Raw genomic sequence first — 12236 nt, forward strand, 5'->3', positions numbered from 1 at the left:
GTCAAACGGCCTTTGGCCCATTCATTCATGTCAAACGGCCTTTGGCCCATTCATTCATGTCAAACGGCCTTTGGCCCATTCATTCATTTATTCTTGTCAGACTTTTGCCCACAATCCCAATTAACAACTCATAATATTTATAGGGGAGTAGCAATTGGACATTGACAAGTTTTCAAATATTGATATTACTCACAGTGATCGGCTTGTGGATGCGCCCTGGAGCTTGACCCTACACATTTCATGAATACAAAAGGGTCACTAACAGTTCAATCCGTTCTTTAATTCACATATTCCTCTTTAGGCTTTGTTCTTATCTCATTAACTCATTTACACAAATCTCTACCTTTTTCTCTCCATGGCCGGCCTCTCTCTCCCTCTCAATTGTCTAACTCAGATTTTGAGTTTTAAGAGAGCTAAAGGGGAGTGCAATGCAAATATAAAACAAGCCCCACTAACAAATATTTTAATATAAAATAATGGGGTACTTAATTTATCAATTTAATCAGTTTAAATTGGCCAGAATCAAATTTCAATTAAATTTCACCGTAGGCCCTAAAAATTATGCCAACCACAATGGCGTAGTCAATTTCGGGTTCCGTGGCCGATAAGGCCCTCAATTAAATTTCCAAAACAGACTACTCAAACAGATATTCCTACGATGAACAGATAAAATTTCAAACCACATATTCTCACATAGTGGAACACAAAATCATATCAAAATACATAATCACATCATGTTAAGGACCAATTAACATACTACGGAACAGGGGTGTCACAGTCTTCCCCCCTTTAGGAAGTTTGGTCCTCCAAACTTAACTTACCTTCGTCGGGAAACAAATGTGGATAGCGTAGCCGCATTTCCTCCTCTTTTTCCCATGTAGCATCTGCCCCATAGTGTTCCTTCCATTCCACTTTCACCATTGGAATGGATTTGTTTCTCAATTCTTTCACTTGTCGGTCAACAATTCTTTCCGGCCATTCAGCATATTCCATATTTTCATCAATAGCAATCCGGTGATAATCAATCACATGCAACGGGTCTCGGAGGTAACCCCTCAACATTGACACATGAAACACATTGTGGATTTGCTCAAATCCCGGTGGCAAAGCAACTCTATAGGCAACTGGACCAAGTTTCTCCAAAATTTGAAACGGCCCAATATAACGGGGCGTCAACTTGCCCTTTTTCCCAAACCTGACTTGGCCTTTCATTGGAGAAACACGGATGAACACATGGTCGCCGATCTCATACTCAAGAGGTCTTCTCCGGACATCTGCATAACTCTTCTGTCGGTCTTGAGCTGTTTTGAGCCTTTGCCGAATAGTTTTGATCTTTTCAGAGGTGTCTTGTACAATTTCAGGCCCGAGCAAAGCTCTGTCCCCGACCTCTGTCCAACAAATAGGTGATCTACACCTCCTACCATACAAAGCCTCGTATGGTGCCATACCGATGCTGGAGTGGAAGCTATTATTATAGGCAAATTCTGCAAGTGGCAGGTAATCTTCCCAACTCCCCTGAAAATCCAAAGCACACATGCGAAGCATATCTTCCAAAGTCTGTATTGTTCGTTCTGACTGCCCATCTGTCTGTGGGTGGAATGCAGTGCTGAACCTTAGTTCTGTTCCCATAGCTTCCTGCAAACTCTTCCACAATCTAGATACAAACTTCGGATCTCTATCCGACACAATGGATACTGGAACTCCATGTAAGCGGACAATTTCATCAACATAAATAGTAGCCAACCTGTAAGCAGTAAATGTAGTTTTGACAGGCAGAAAATGTGCAGATTTAGTCAGTCTATCAACTACAACCCAAACAGAATCCATACCGCGGGAAGTCCGAGGTAGGCCAACAACGAAATCCATGGTCACATGTTCCCACTTCCACTCAGGAATGGGGAGAGGTTGAAGTAGACCGCCTGGTTTCTGATGTTCAGCCTTAACTTGCTGACACTGAAGGCACTTGGACACATGTTCTGCAATCTCTTTCTTCATTTTAGGCCACCAATAGGTTTGTTTCAAATCCCGATACATTTTATTGTTACCCGGATGCATAGCAAATACGGATCTGTGGGCTTCATCTAAGACCCTCTTCTTTAGCTCCGGAATAACTGGAACACATATTCGGTTTCGAAATTTCAACATTCCATTCTCGATACTGAACTCTGCTTTTGGGCTGACTTCAAATTCATCAATTACCTTTCTGAGGAACTCATCCTCTTTCTGTTTTTGCTTGATTTCATCAACAATTGCCGGCTCGGCTGTAATAGCGGCTATCAATCCGCCCTGTTCACACACTACCACTTCAATTTCAGACTTTTCAAAGTCTTGCAAAATCTCCCTTTGTTCAGTAAGCAAGCAAGCCATACTCCCTGTTGATTTCCTGCTCAAGGCATCAGCCACTGTATTAGCTTTTCCGGGGTGATACTGAATTTCTAGGTCGTAATCTTTTATCAATTCCAGCCATCTTCTCTGACGCATATTCAACTCTTTCTGCGTGAAGAAGTATTTTAGGCTTTTATGATCTGTGTAGACTTCACACTTTGCCCCATACAAATAATGCCGCCAGATTTTCAAAGCAAAAACAACTGCGGCCAATTCTAGGTCATGTGTTGGATAATTCTTCTCATGTGGCCTCAACTGTCGGGAGGCGTAAGCAATAACCTTTCCGTTCTGCATTAACACACAACCCAAACCCTTATAAGATGCGTCACTGAAAATCACAAAATTTTCCGTACCTGAAGGTAGTGTCAAAATTGGTGCAGTGGTCAATCTTGTCTTCAATTCATGAAAGGCTGATTCTCTTTCACTATTCCACTCAAATGGTTGTCCTTTACGTGTAAATTGGGTAAGAGGCACAGCTAATTTCGAAAAGTCCTTTACAAACCTTCTGTAGTACCCAGCTAAGCCCATGAAACTGCGAACTTCTGTCACATTAGTTGGTGTAGGCCAATTTACAATTGCTTCTATTTTCTGCGGGTCCACTGAAATTCCTTCCTTGTTGACCACGTGCCCTAAGAAAATAACCTCATCCAACCAAAACTCACATTTCTTTAACTTAGCAAATAGTTTTCTTTCCCGAAGTATTTGTAAAACAGTCCTCAAATGACGTTCGTGTTCAAGTCTATCTTTAGAGTATATTAAAATATCATCGATGAAGACAACAACAAACTCATCAAGGTAGGTTTTAAAAATTCTATTCATTAAGTCCATAAATGCTGCCGGAGCATTAGTCACTCCAAATGGCATAACAAGAAACTCGAAATGACCATACCTCGTTCTGAATGCGGTTTTCTCAACATCTTCTGCCTTAACCTTCAGCTGATGATACCCGGATCTCAAATCAATCTTAGAAAACACCTGTGATCCCTGCAACTGGTCAAATAAGTCATCAATACGGGGTAAGGGATATTTATTCTTTATCGTTACCTTGTTCAATTCCCGGTAATCAATACATAGGCGTAAGGTGCCATCCTTTTTCTTTACAAATAACACTGGTGCGCCCCAAGGTGAAGTACTGGGCCGGATAAACCCTTTATCGAGAAGGTCTTGCAACTGTTCTTTCAATTCTTTCATTTCGGCTGTAGCCATCCTGTAGGGAGTTTTAGAAATAGGTTGGGTGCGTGGCACAGTTTCAATAGTAAACTCTATCTCCCTGTCTACCAATTCCCCTGGTAATTCATTTGGAAACACATCTGGGAATTCTCTAACGATGGGAATATCATTCAATTCAACATTCACGGATTGTTCAGTCAATACATAACACAAATAACCCTGGCATCCCTTCCTGATCAATTTACATGCTTTCATTGCAGATATCAAATATGGTGGAGGTACTACCCCATTTCCCACAAACACAATTTCTTTCTGTTCTGGTGGTTTAAATACAACCCTCTTTGTCACACAATCTATAGTGGCACAGTATTTGGTCAACCAATCCATGCCCAAAATTATATCAAAGTGTCTAAAGTTTAAGGGCAACAAATCTACATACAGGGTAGCATCCTCAATATGCATGTCACAAAACCGATATATATAGTCACATAACACAGATTCCCCCGATGGAGCAGACACACATAACAAATATGGCAACAATTCTAGGGGTCTTCTCAGTCTAGATGCAAATGCATATGTCACAAATGAATGCGTTGATCCAGAATCAATTAACACAAAAGCATCCTGATTACATATCGAGATAGTACCTGAGACAACGGCATTGGCATTCCGTGTATCACCCGGAACGAGTGCAAAGACTCTCCCTTGTCTCACTGTATCCCCAGTAGTAGCAGATCTCAAAGTGTTTCCCGGCTTCGGGATCGATGCAGTGGAGCTAGCAGCTATCTTCCCACTATTCTGATTACAATCTCGGGCCATATGCCCTTGTTTCCCACACTTAAAACAGGCTCCCGATGCACGGTAACAAACTCCACGGTGCCTTTTGCTACAAGTGTTGCACATGGGAGTCGTGTCTCGGGAAGAACTTGAGGTAGTTGAGGAGCCCGTGTTTTGCTTTTTCAGAAATTTCTTCTTCAAAAAGAAGCCTTGTCTTTTGTTGCCTCTCCATTCGGTTGTTGGCTTAGCTTGTCTAGCTATATTAGCCTCTGATATGATGGCCCGGTCAAGCACCCCAATGTAGGTCTCCAATTTCAGGACATTCACCCGCTCTAGGATGTCACTTCGGAGCCCACCTTCAAAATGCCTTGCCTTCTTATAATCAGTGTCGATTACGTGTGGTGCAAACCTGGCCAACTCAGTAAATTTGGCCTCATACTCAGCTACAGTCATACTGTCTTGTTTGAGTTCCATGAACTCTGCCACTTTCCTGTCCCGGACACACTGCGGGAAGTACTTGTCATAGAAGATTTCCAAAAATTTTGCCCAATCAATATCTCTGTGGTTTTCCCTCATCAACATCCACCATCTTCTTGCTTCATCTTCTAGCATAAAGGTGGCTAGAAGCACTTTCTGTGTATCCGAGCACGGAAACACCTCAAACAGTTTTTCAATCCCAAGTACCCAAGCTTCGGCTTTTAAGGGATCTAGTCCACCATGGAACTGTGGTGGTTTCATTTTCTTGAATTCCTTGGTGAGAGCGATTATCCGATCATCATTTTGATTATCTGGCACAGGTGGTGCCGGAGGTGGAGGTGGCGGATGTGGTTGCTGCCACTGTTGTTGCCACTCCTGTTGCTGTCTCAAAGCTTCTGCCATTTCCTGAATCAGTCTTTCCATTCTGTCCAGTCTGGCAGCAGAGGATTCTTCTAACTCATCACCTCTGGTTCTCACCATCTGATTAAACTTGCATTATATTCCATACCAAAGGTACACAAGTACACATACACTAAGGAGCACATATTTCCAGATAATTCGTAATGCAAGTAGTTCACAACTTACACATATGATTATTCATAACAAAACATTTAAGTATATAATCAATGCTTCCAACCTCGTATTTATCACACGAATGCATCCTAGATTTCATCTAGACGCTTATTGCTCTTTTTGGACAAGTGTGTGAGTTATTAACTCGTGCTCTGATACCACTCTGTCACGACCCGAACCCGCCCCCGTGGGTTAAGGACGTAACCGGCCAGTAATCATGAGATTACCTACGGCCTCAAACTGTTCTAAACGTATTTTAACAGAGTTAATGGGGGCCAAACGGAAGCAAAATTAAAAACTTTGTCCATAGAGCCGTGCTTATATGCACATCAAACAAACCATACTCAGATACGTTAATAACTCACATCAAAAGTGCAGTTTCACAAAATTCATTACAGACAGGATCGTCCAAAACGAGTCAACCTATAACAGACTATGGACAGACATGCACTGGGTCCTTGCCAACAAGACAAAACATAGGTACATAGTAAAAGGGCAAGGATGGTCTCATGCACGAGGCACAAGGCTGACTCTCCCAAAACTCCTGTTGTTCCTAGCAGACTTCACTGGGGCTGGGTTTGGACTTCCCTTGGCTCACCTACAAATACATGAATGAGCGTGAGCGATAGCCCAGTGAATAATATCAAATATAACAGTTACATAACAATATGTAGATCAACATGCTCCAAACGGCCTTGGGCCCAATTCATACTTCTGTTTAGCAGCAAAATATATATAACTATACGAAATACAAGTCAAGTAACTGTAGTTCCAAACATTCTGGCCTTTGGCCCATCCGGGTTTCCATTCATGGCAAACGGCCTTTGGCCCATTCATTCATGTCAAACGGCCTTTGGCCCATTCGTTCATGTCAAACGGCCTTTGGCCCATTCATTCATGTCAAACGGCCTTTGGCCCATTCATTCATGTCAAACGGCCTTTGGCCCATTCATTCATGTCAAACGGCCTTTGGCCCATTCATTCATGTCAAACGGCCTTTGGCCCATTCATTCATGTCAAACGGCCTTTGGCCCATTCATTCATGTCAAACGGCCTTTGGCCCATTCATTCATGTCAAACGGCCTTTGGCCCATTCATTCATGTCAAACGGCCTTTGGCCCATTCATTCATGTCAAACGGCCTTTGGCCCATTCATTCATTTATTCTTGTCAGACTTTTGCCCACAATCCCAATTAACAACTCATAATATTTATAGGGGAGTAGCAATTGGACATTGACAAGTTTTCAAATATTGATATTACTCACAGTGATCGGCTTGTGGATGCGCCCTGGAGCTTGACCCTACACATTTCATGAATACAAAAGGGTCACTAACAGTTCAATCCGTTCTTTAATTCACATATTCCTCTTTAGGCTTTGTTCTTATCTCATTAACTCATTTACAACGCTTAACACATGCCTAAGAGTGCTTACAAGTGAAAGAGAACGGAAAACGAATCACAGAATGCATGAACAAAATTCCAGGAAACAGGGTCCCCGCTCGAGCGTAAGATTCTCCGCTCGAGCGGACCCTTAAGGCCTGCAAGGTACTGGTTGCACAAAAGATGCGCTCGAGCTGAAGGTCCGTCTACAAAAATCCACGCTCGAGCGTGAAATGTCCCGCTCGAGCGGGCATCCAACTCTGCAAAAATGCTGGGAGCACGATTTTCCCGCTCGAGCGGCCATTACCCCGCTCGAGCGGACCTAAACAATCTGGGTTTCCCAGATCGTGTTCTTGAGCTCCAAATCAGTTTTCCATCTACATTTCTTGCATGCAATGGTTCAAATTATACATTTACACATGCTAACATGCTACTAATGCAGATTACAACATTAGGAAGCTCAATTACATGAATTATCTACATGCATGTCCCAAATTGTCTCAAACCCATCATCAACATGCTCAAATTCAACATTCAAGACTTATACTCCCATGATTTGTACATGCATGTGGGAGATGCTCATCATTCTCAACTTAGATGGTACAAATGGTGACTACAATATGAGCTTTACCCAAAACCCCACATGAATCATGTGTTTCAAGCTCAAACATGCAATTTCAAGGTAATTTCTTACATGCATGAGTTCTAAGACTTCAATCTCAACAAAAATCAACTCATTACATGTTCTTGATCGCAAACAACCCTTGAACTTACAAATTACAAGTAAGAGTTCATGAAATCACTTACCTAAGAGCTTCAACACTCAAGCTCTAGCCAAATCTTGAGCTAGATCTTCAAATTCCCAAGTCTTGAGCCCAAATTACACAAATCTCTACCTTTTTCTCTCCATGGCCGGCCTCTCTCTCCCTCTCAATTGTCTAACTCAGATTTTGAGTTTTAAGAGAGCTAAAGGGGAGTGCAATGCAAATATAAAACAAGCCCCACTAACAAATATTTTAATATAAAATAATGGGGTACTTAATTTATCAATTTAATCAGTTTAAATTGGCCAGAATCAAATTTCAATTAAATTTCACCGTAGGCCCTAAAAATTATGCCAACCACAATGGCGTAGTCAATTTCGGGTTCCGTGGCCGATAAGGCCCTCAATTAAATTTCCAAAACAGACTACTCAAACAGATATTCCTACGATGAACAGATAAAATTTCAAACCACATATTCTCACATAGTGGAACACAAAATCATATCAAAATACATAATCACATCATGTTAAGGACCAATTAACATACTACGGAACAGGGGTGTCACATTGTAGGTTTATGTATTGTGTATATAGATATCCTATTAAGAAACTTGAAGAGCTAAATTTATGTGTAAAGATTGGGTGTAATTTTCAGTCCAAAAAATTCTGCACAGAATCGCAAACTTTAAAAATCAAGAAACCATATCAAACGGATGAATTTTAATCTAAAATTTTTACAGTAGATCAATTACACATTGAATTGCATATCTGAATTTTTTCATAATTTTTGGGAGTCGAAATCCATATAAATTGAGGTATTCAAATCTGTCCAGGAAACCAGTCCGAAACAGTAAATTAGGGATTGTTGTTCTCTTTGGGTATAAATCCAAAAATTATCAAATTAGTGTCATTAGAACCGGTTATGAGTCTAGTTTCGTACATTTTTGGCCTTGCATTGATTGCTCATGTATATTAAGAGAACCGTTAATTTCTTTAAAGTGCTGCAGAAAACAACCTGTTTGGATATAATTTATTGTAGAAAATTATTTTGAAAAGCAAATCAAGTGAAACCAATTGGGTTTGAAACTTAGGATATATTAGATCATATCTGGAGGTTATTGGAATTTTTCGAATAGCGTGGAGTGGGTTTTGTAATTTTCAAAGTTAGCGAATAGATTGGGAAGACTTGTTTAAAACACTGTTTCATCTTAAAGTTATTTTTAGTTAAGTTTCGATCGGAATCTATGTCTTGGGTGATTTTAGACCTTGAAGAATATGAACTTAGGTAATATTTAAGAGTAACGGTGAGTTGGGTTGAGCCGTGTTAGTGCGCTTTAGTTTGAGGTTACTTAGTTCCTATTTTTTTTTAGTATTTTTAAATTAGTTGTGACGCGTAGTTTTTATACTTGGTTCAGGCCACTAGTTGGACTTTTACACTCTATTCGAGGATTATATTATGGCGTTTCAGGTGAGTAGTTTCATGCTACATATTTTTATAAATGTTCCCCTACCCTGAACTGTTGGAAAAATTAAATTGTTGTTTTATGATTAAACTGTTTTGATAAATTATTATATTATCAATTGAATCAAATTATTTCTGAAATATGTGTGAACTTGGCATACTGTAAACTATTTGTTTTGGTCTCATGTTTATAATGATGAACTACCATGTTTTGCGAAACTGATGTGTATTGATTATTGGGACCATGTGTGTATTTAGTCCAGGGAAATTATTCCACTGTGTGTGGTGACTCTGGCCACTAGGGAACAGATCCGGGTTGGGCCGTGATGACTCTAGTGCTCAACGATTGTAAGGAACAGACCTTTAAAAACAACTAGGTGACCTTCAATCGGATCGTCTTTGAGAAAAGGCCCAGGTGCCACCCTGAGGATGACTCTTAGTTCGGTATTGGATCCAACGGGGCTTATAGCCTGAGAAATGTGTGGCAGATTAATTGTTTTTATTGGTACCCAGAAAATTATTGGTGTTCATGTTATAATCTGTTTTAAGTGAAAAGTGTCGTTTATCATGTTCTTGCGAGACATGAGTATTTTAAGTGTTGAATTGTGGAACCTTCTTTTTGAAACAGATTGTATTTACCAAACTGTATGCCAATCTAGTTTCTGTGATATATATCTTATTTTGGAATTGAACCCTGTTTTCAAAATTGTATTTACTATCCATGTTGCTACTCACTGAGCTATCAGCTGACTTAGTTGTTTACCATTTCCAGGTGTTAGATGGACTTAGAGTGGACTCATGGCATAGCGGGGACTCAATTGCATGGACCTCTAGGGAATTTATTTAATTTTCTTTTAGGTTGCTTTGTAGAGTTTTGTGCACACTTTGTGATTGGGTTTTATTTAGAGTTATTTTATTTTGTGGGTTGTTTATATCCCATAAGTTTGGATGGCTTTTGATTACGGTTGATTTTGCCGTTTATAATTGTGGCATGTCTGGATTGAGTTTTGGTTATTTATTATTGGACTATTGTTCAGTTGTTCAATGTGATTGGATTCGTGTTTAGGCTTACGTGTGCCTTGGGCTAAGTCCCTGTGGGCCACGGCCGGTCATGCCCGGATTTGGGGTGTGACATCGATGTTGAAACCCAATCACACATGTCTTTAGTTTTGGGGATAAGAAATATGCCCAACAATTGAAGAATTTCAGGCATTAATGGAATCCCGGCGCGATAAGGAAATCATACCTCAACCCCGTTTTGGTCATATGCAAGCTTTGGGATGGATATGTGGGCTCACTCTACACGAGGTTCGATCTTTGGTTTACAATGGAGAGCAGGATATTCCTAGTCTAATTCATCGATTTTCTGACGTTAGTGACCGAAGTGACCTTCTTTGGCGAGGTTTTATGCAACATGCCATTTGCTTGTGTATGCTGGCATATTTCCTTTTTGCCCCTAGTTTTGGTGGATCGATTGGTCGAAGTGGCCCAAGGCTTGAAAGAGGGCAAGAGTTGCATTGGCTTGGTGCTGGCCGAGACTTTGATGGGCTTAAATGCCTTCCATCGGTGAGAGACTACCAAATTCGCAGGGAGTCCACTACTTCTTCAGGTAATGTTCCCACCCTTTCTCACATCACTCGGCACTCATGCTCTATTTTTCTCTCAAAGCCCCTTTTCTCATTTTTCTCTTAACATACATCTCTCTATTCTTTAATCTCTCTTTCTTTCATTCTTCCCCAGGTGTGGCTTATGGATAAGTTGAAGGTAGTGGATTCTTACCCTGAATACTCGGCGTAAGGCTATTTTTTCCGCCAACAGCTAGTGGATTTTCAAAAATGGACAGTTGGCGGCCTCCTGCCCATAATAGTGTTTATCGCCATCGAGGGCCGGCCAACCATTCATAGCCACGACTGGCCATCACTGATGCACGGCTGGGCCTTGGTGGCCTCCCCTATTTTTTGGTTCAAACTCAGCTTAGGGTGGGAAAAGGTCCAAAAATGAAACTCACAGGATCAAACAAGGTAAATGTTGAAGATTTGAGGTTATTTCGGGAGCCTGATTAAATCTGAATCGCTGCGAATTCACAATTCAACTTTCATCATCGAGTGTATCGAACCAAGCACTTCAGTTTTAAAGGTTGTCGAAAATGAGGTATCTACACTCGTTTCCAAGGATAAGCTAAAACCTTGCTCAGACCTTGAACCAAGCTAATACCTTGCTCATTTATGAGGTCGAACTATGACGCCCAGCTTAATGGCCGACCTAAAACAACACTTGCACACTCTTGCAACTGAGCCACCTATTAAGAGCCTCATTACTCTATACTTAATTTGCACCACTATTTTAGTTTAGTCAACTCTTTAACATAATTCATTTTTGACCGTGCAAATTAAACTAGGGTTTGACAGGCACACCATCACAATTGCCCCTTGGGGACACCATTCGGCTGAGAAAACATTGCCAATTTGCAACCACACTGCAAAGCAGATCAAACCTACTAAATTATAAACTTAAAATCTACACCCATGGGCAAGTATCGCTTCATGGTGAGCTCACCTGGCCCAATGGCCAAATTCTGCATGACTACAGCATTCCAGATGATGTACACTTGGAACTGGCCAAAAAGGACACTCTACACTAGAACTGAGATGTGTTTTAGCCCTTCACCGTGATATCCATAGTGAAAGGCGAACTATGCTTCTTGGTCCAACCCCTAGTGTGCAAATTTTTTAGGCAAACCAGACTTTGCCCAACATAACTCTCCACAAACACTTATCGTATATTAAATGGAATAGCCAAGCTAAACCGCCGCTTAGGCTTGCCCGAGCTATTCCATCAATACACCCTTGGCCAGACAAATGATGGATGGTGTTATTGTCTGAAAGTAAAAAGGGACCGTGAGAAGATCGTCAAAAGTACGTCAGACAAAGACTTACATGACGACGACTTCTTGTGGGTCTCTAGCAACTACGAAGACATGCCCTCCGCGCCACGCTAAGATATAGGCAAGGAGATTTGACTGACCTACTCAACTTCGAGCCAACCTACCTGTAACATCACCTGGGAGGTACCTACAAACATTAAACAGTGTGGAACCCCTGGATTTCTTTGATCTAGTCTCATGAGTCCAATGTGAACATAGATGAGAGTCAAGATTTGGAAACTTTATAAAAAATCCATTTTATTACAAAATTATGGCCACAAATGGACTATATCATCGGATCTTAGAGTTGCCACCTAATCTTTT

Source organism: Camellia sinensis, chromosome 13 (assembly GCF_055761805.1).
Source record: "Camellia sinensis isolate YWXY chromosome 13, ASM5576180v1, whole genome shotgun sequence".
Classification (NCBI taxonomy): domain Eukaryota; kingdom Viridiplantae; phylum Streptophyta; class Magnoliopsida; order Ericales; family Theaceae; genus Camellia; species Camellia sinensis.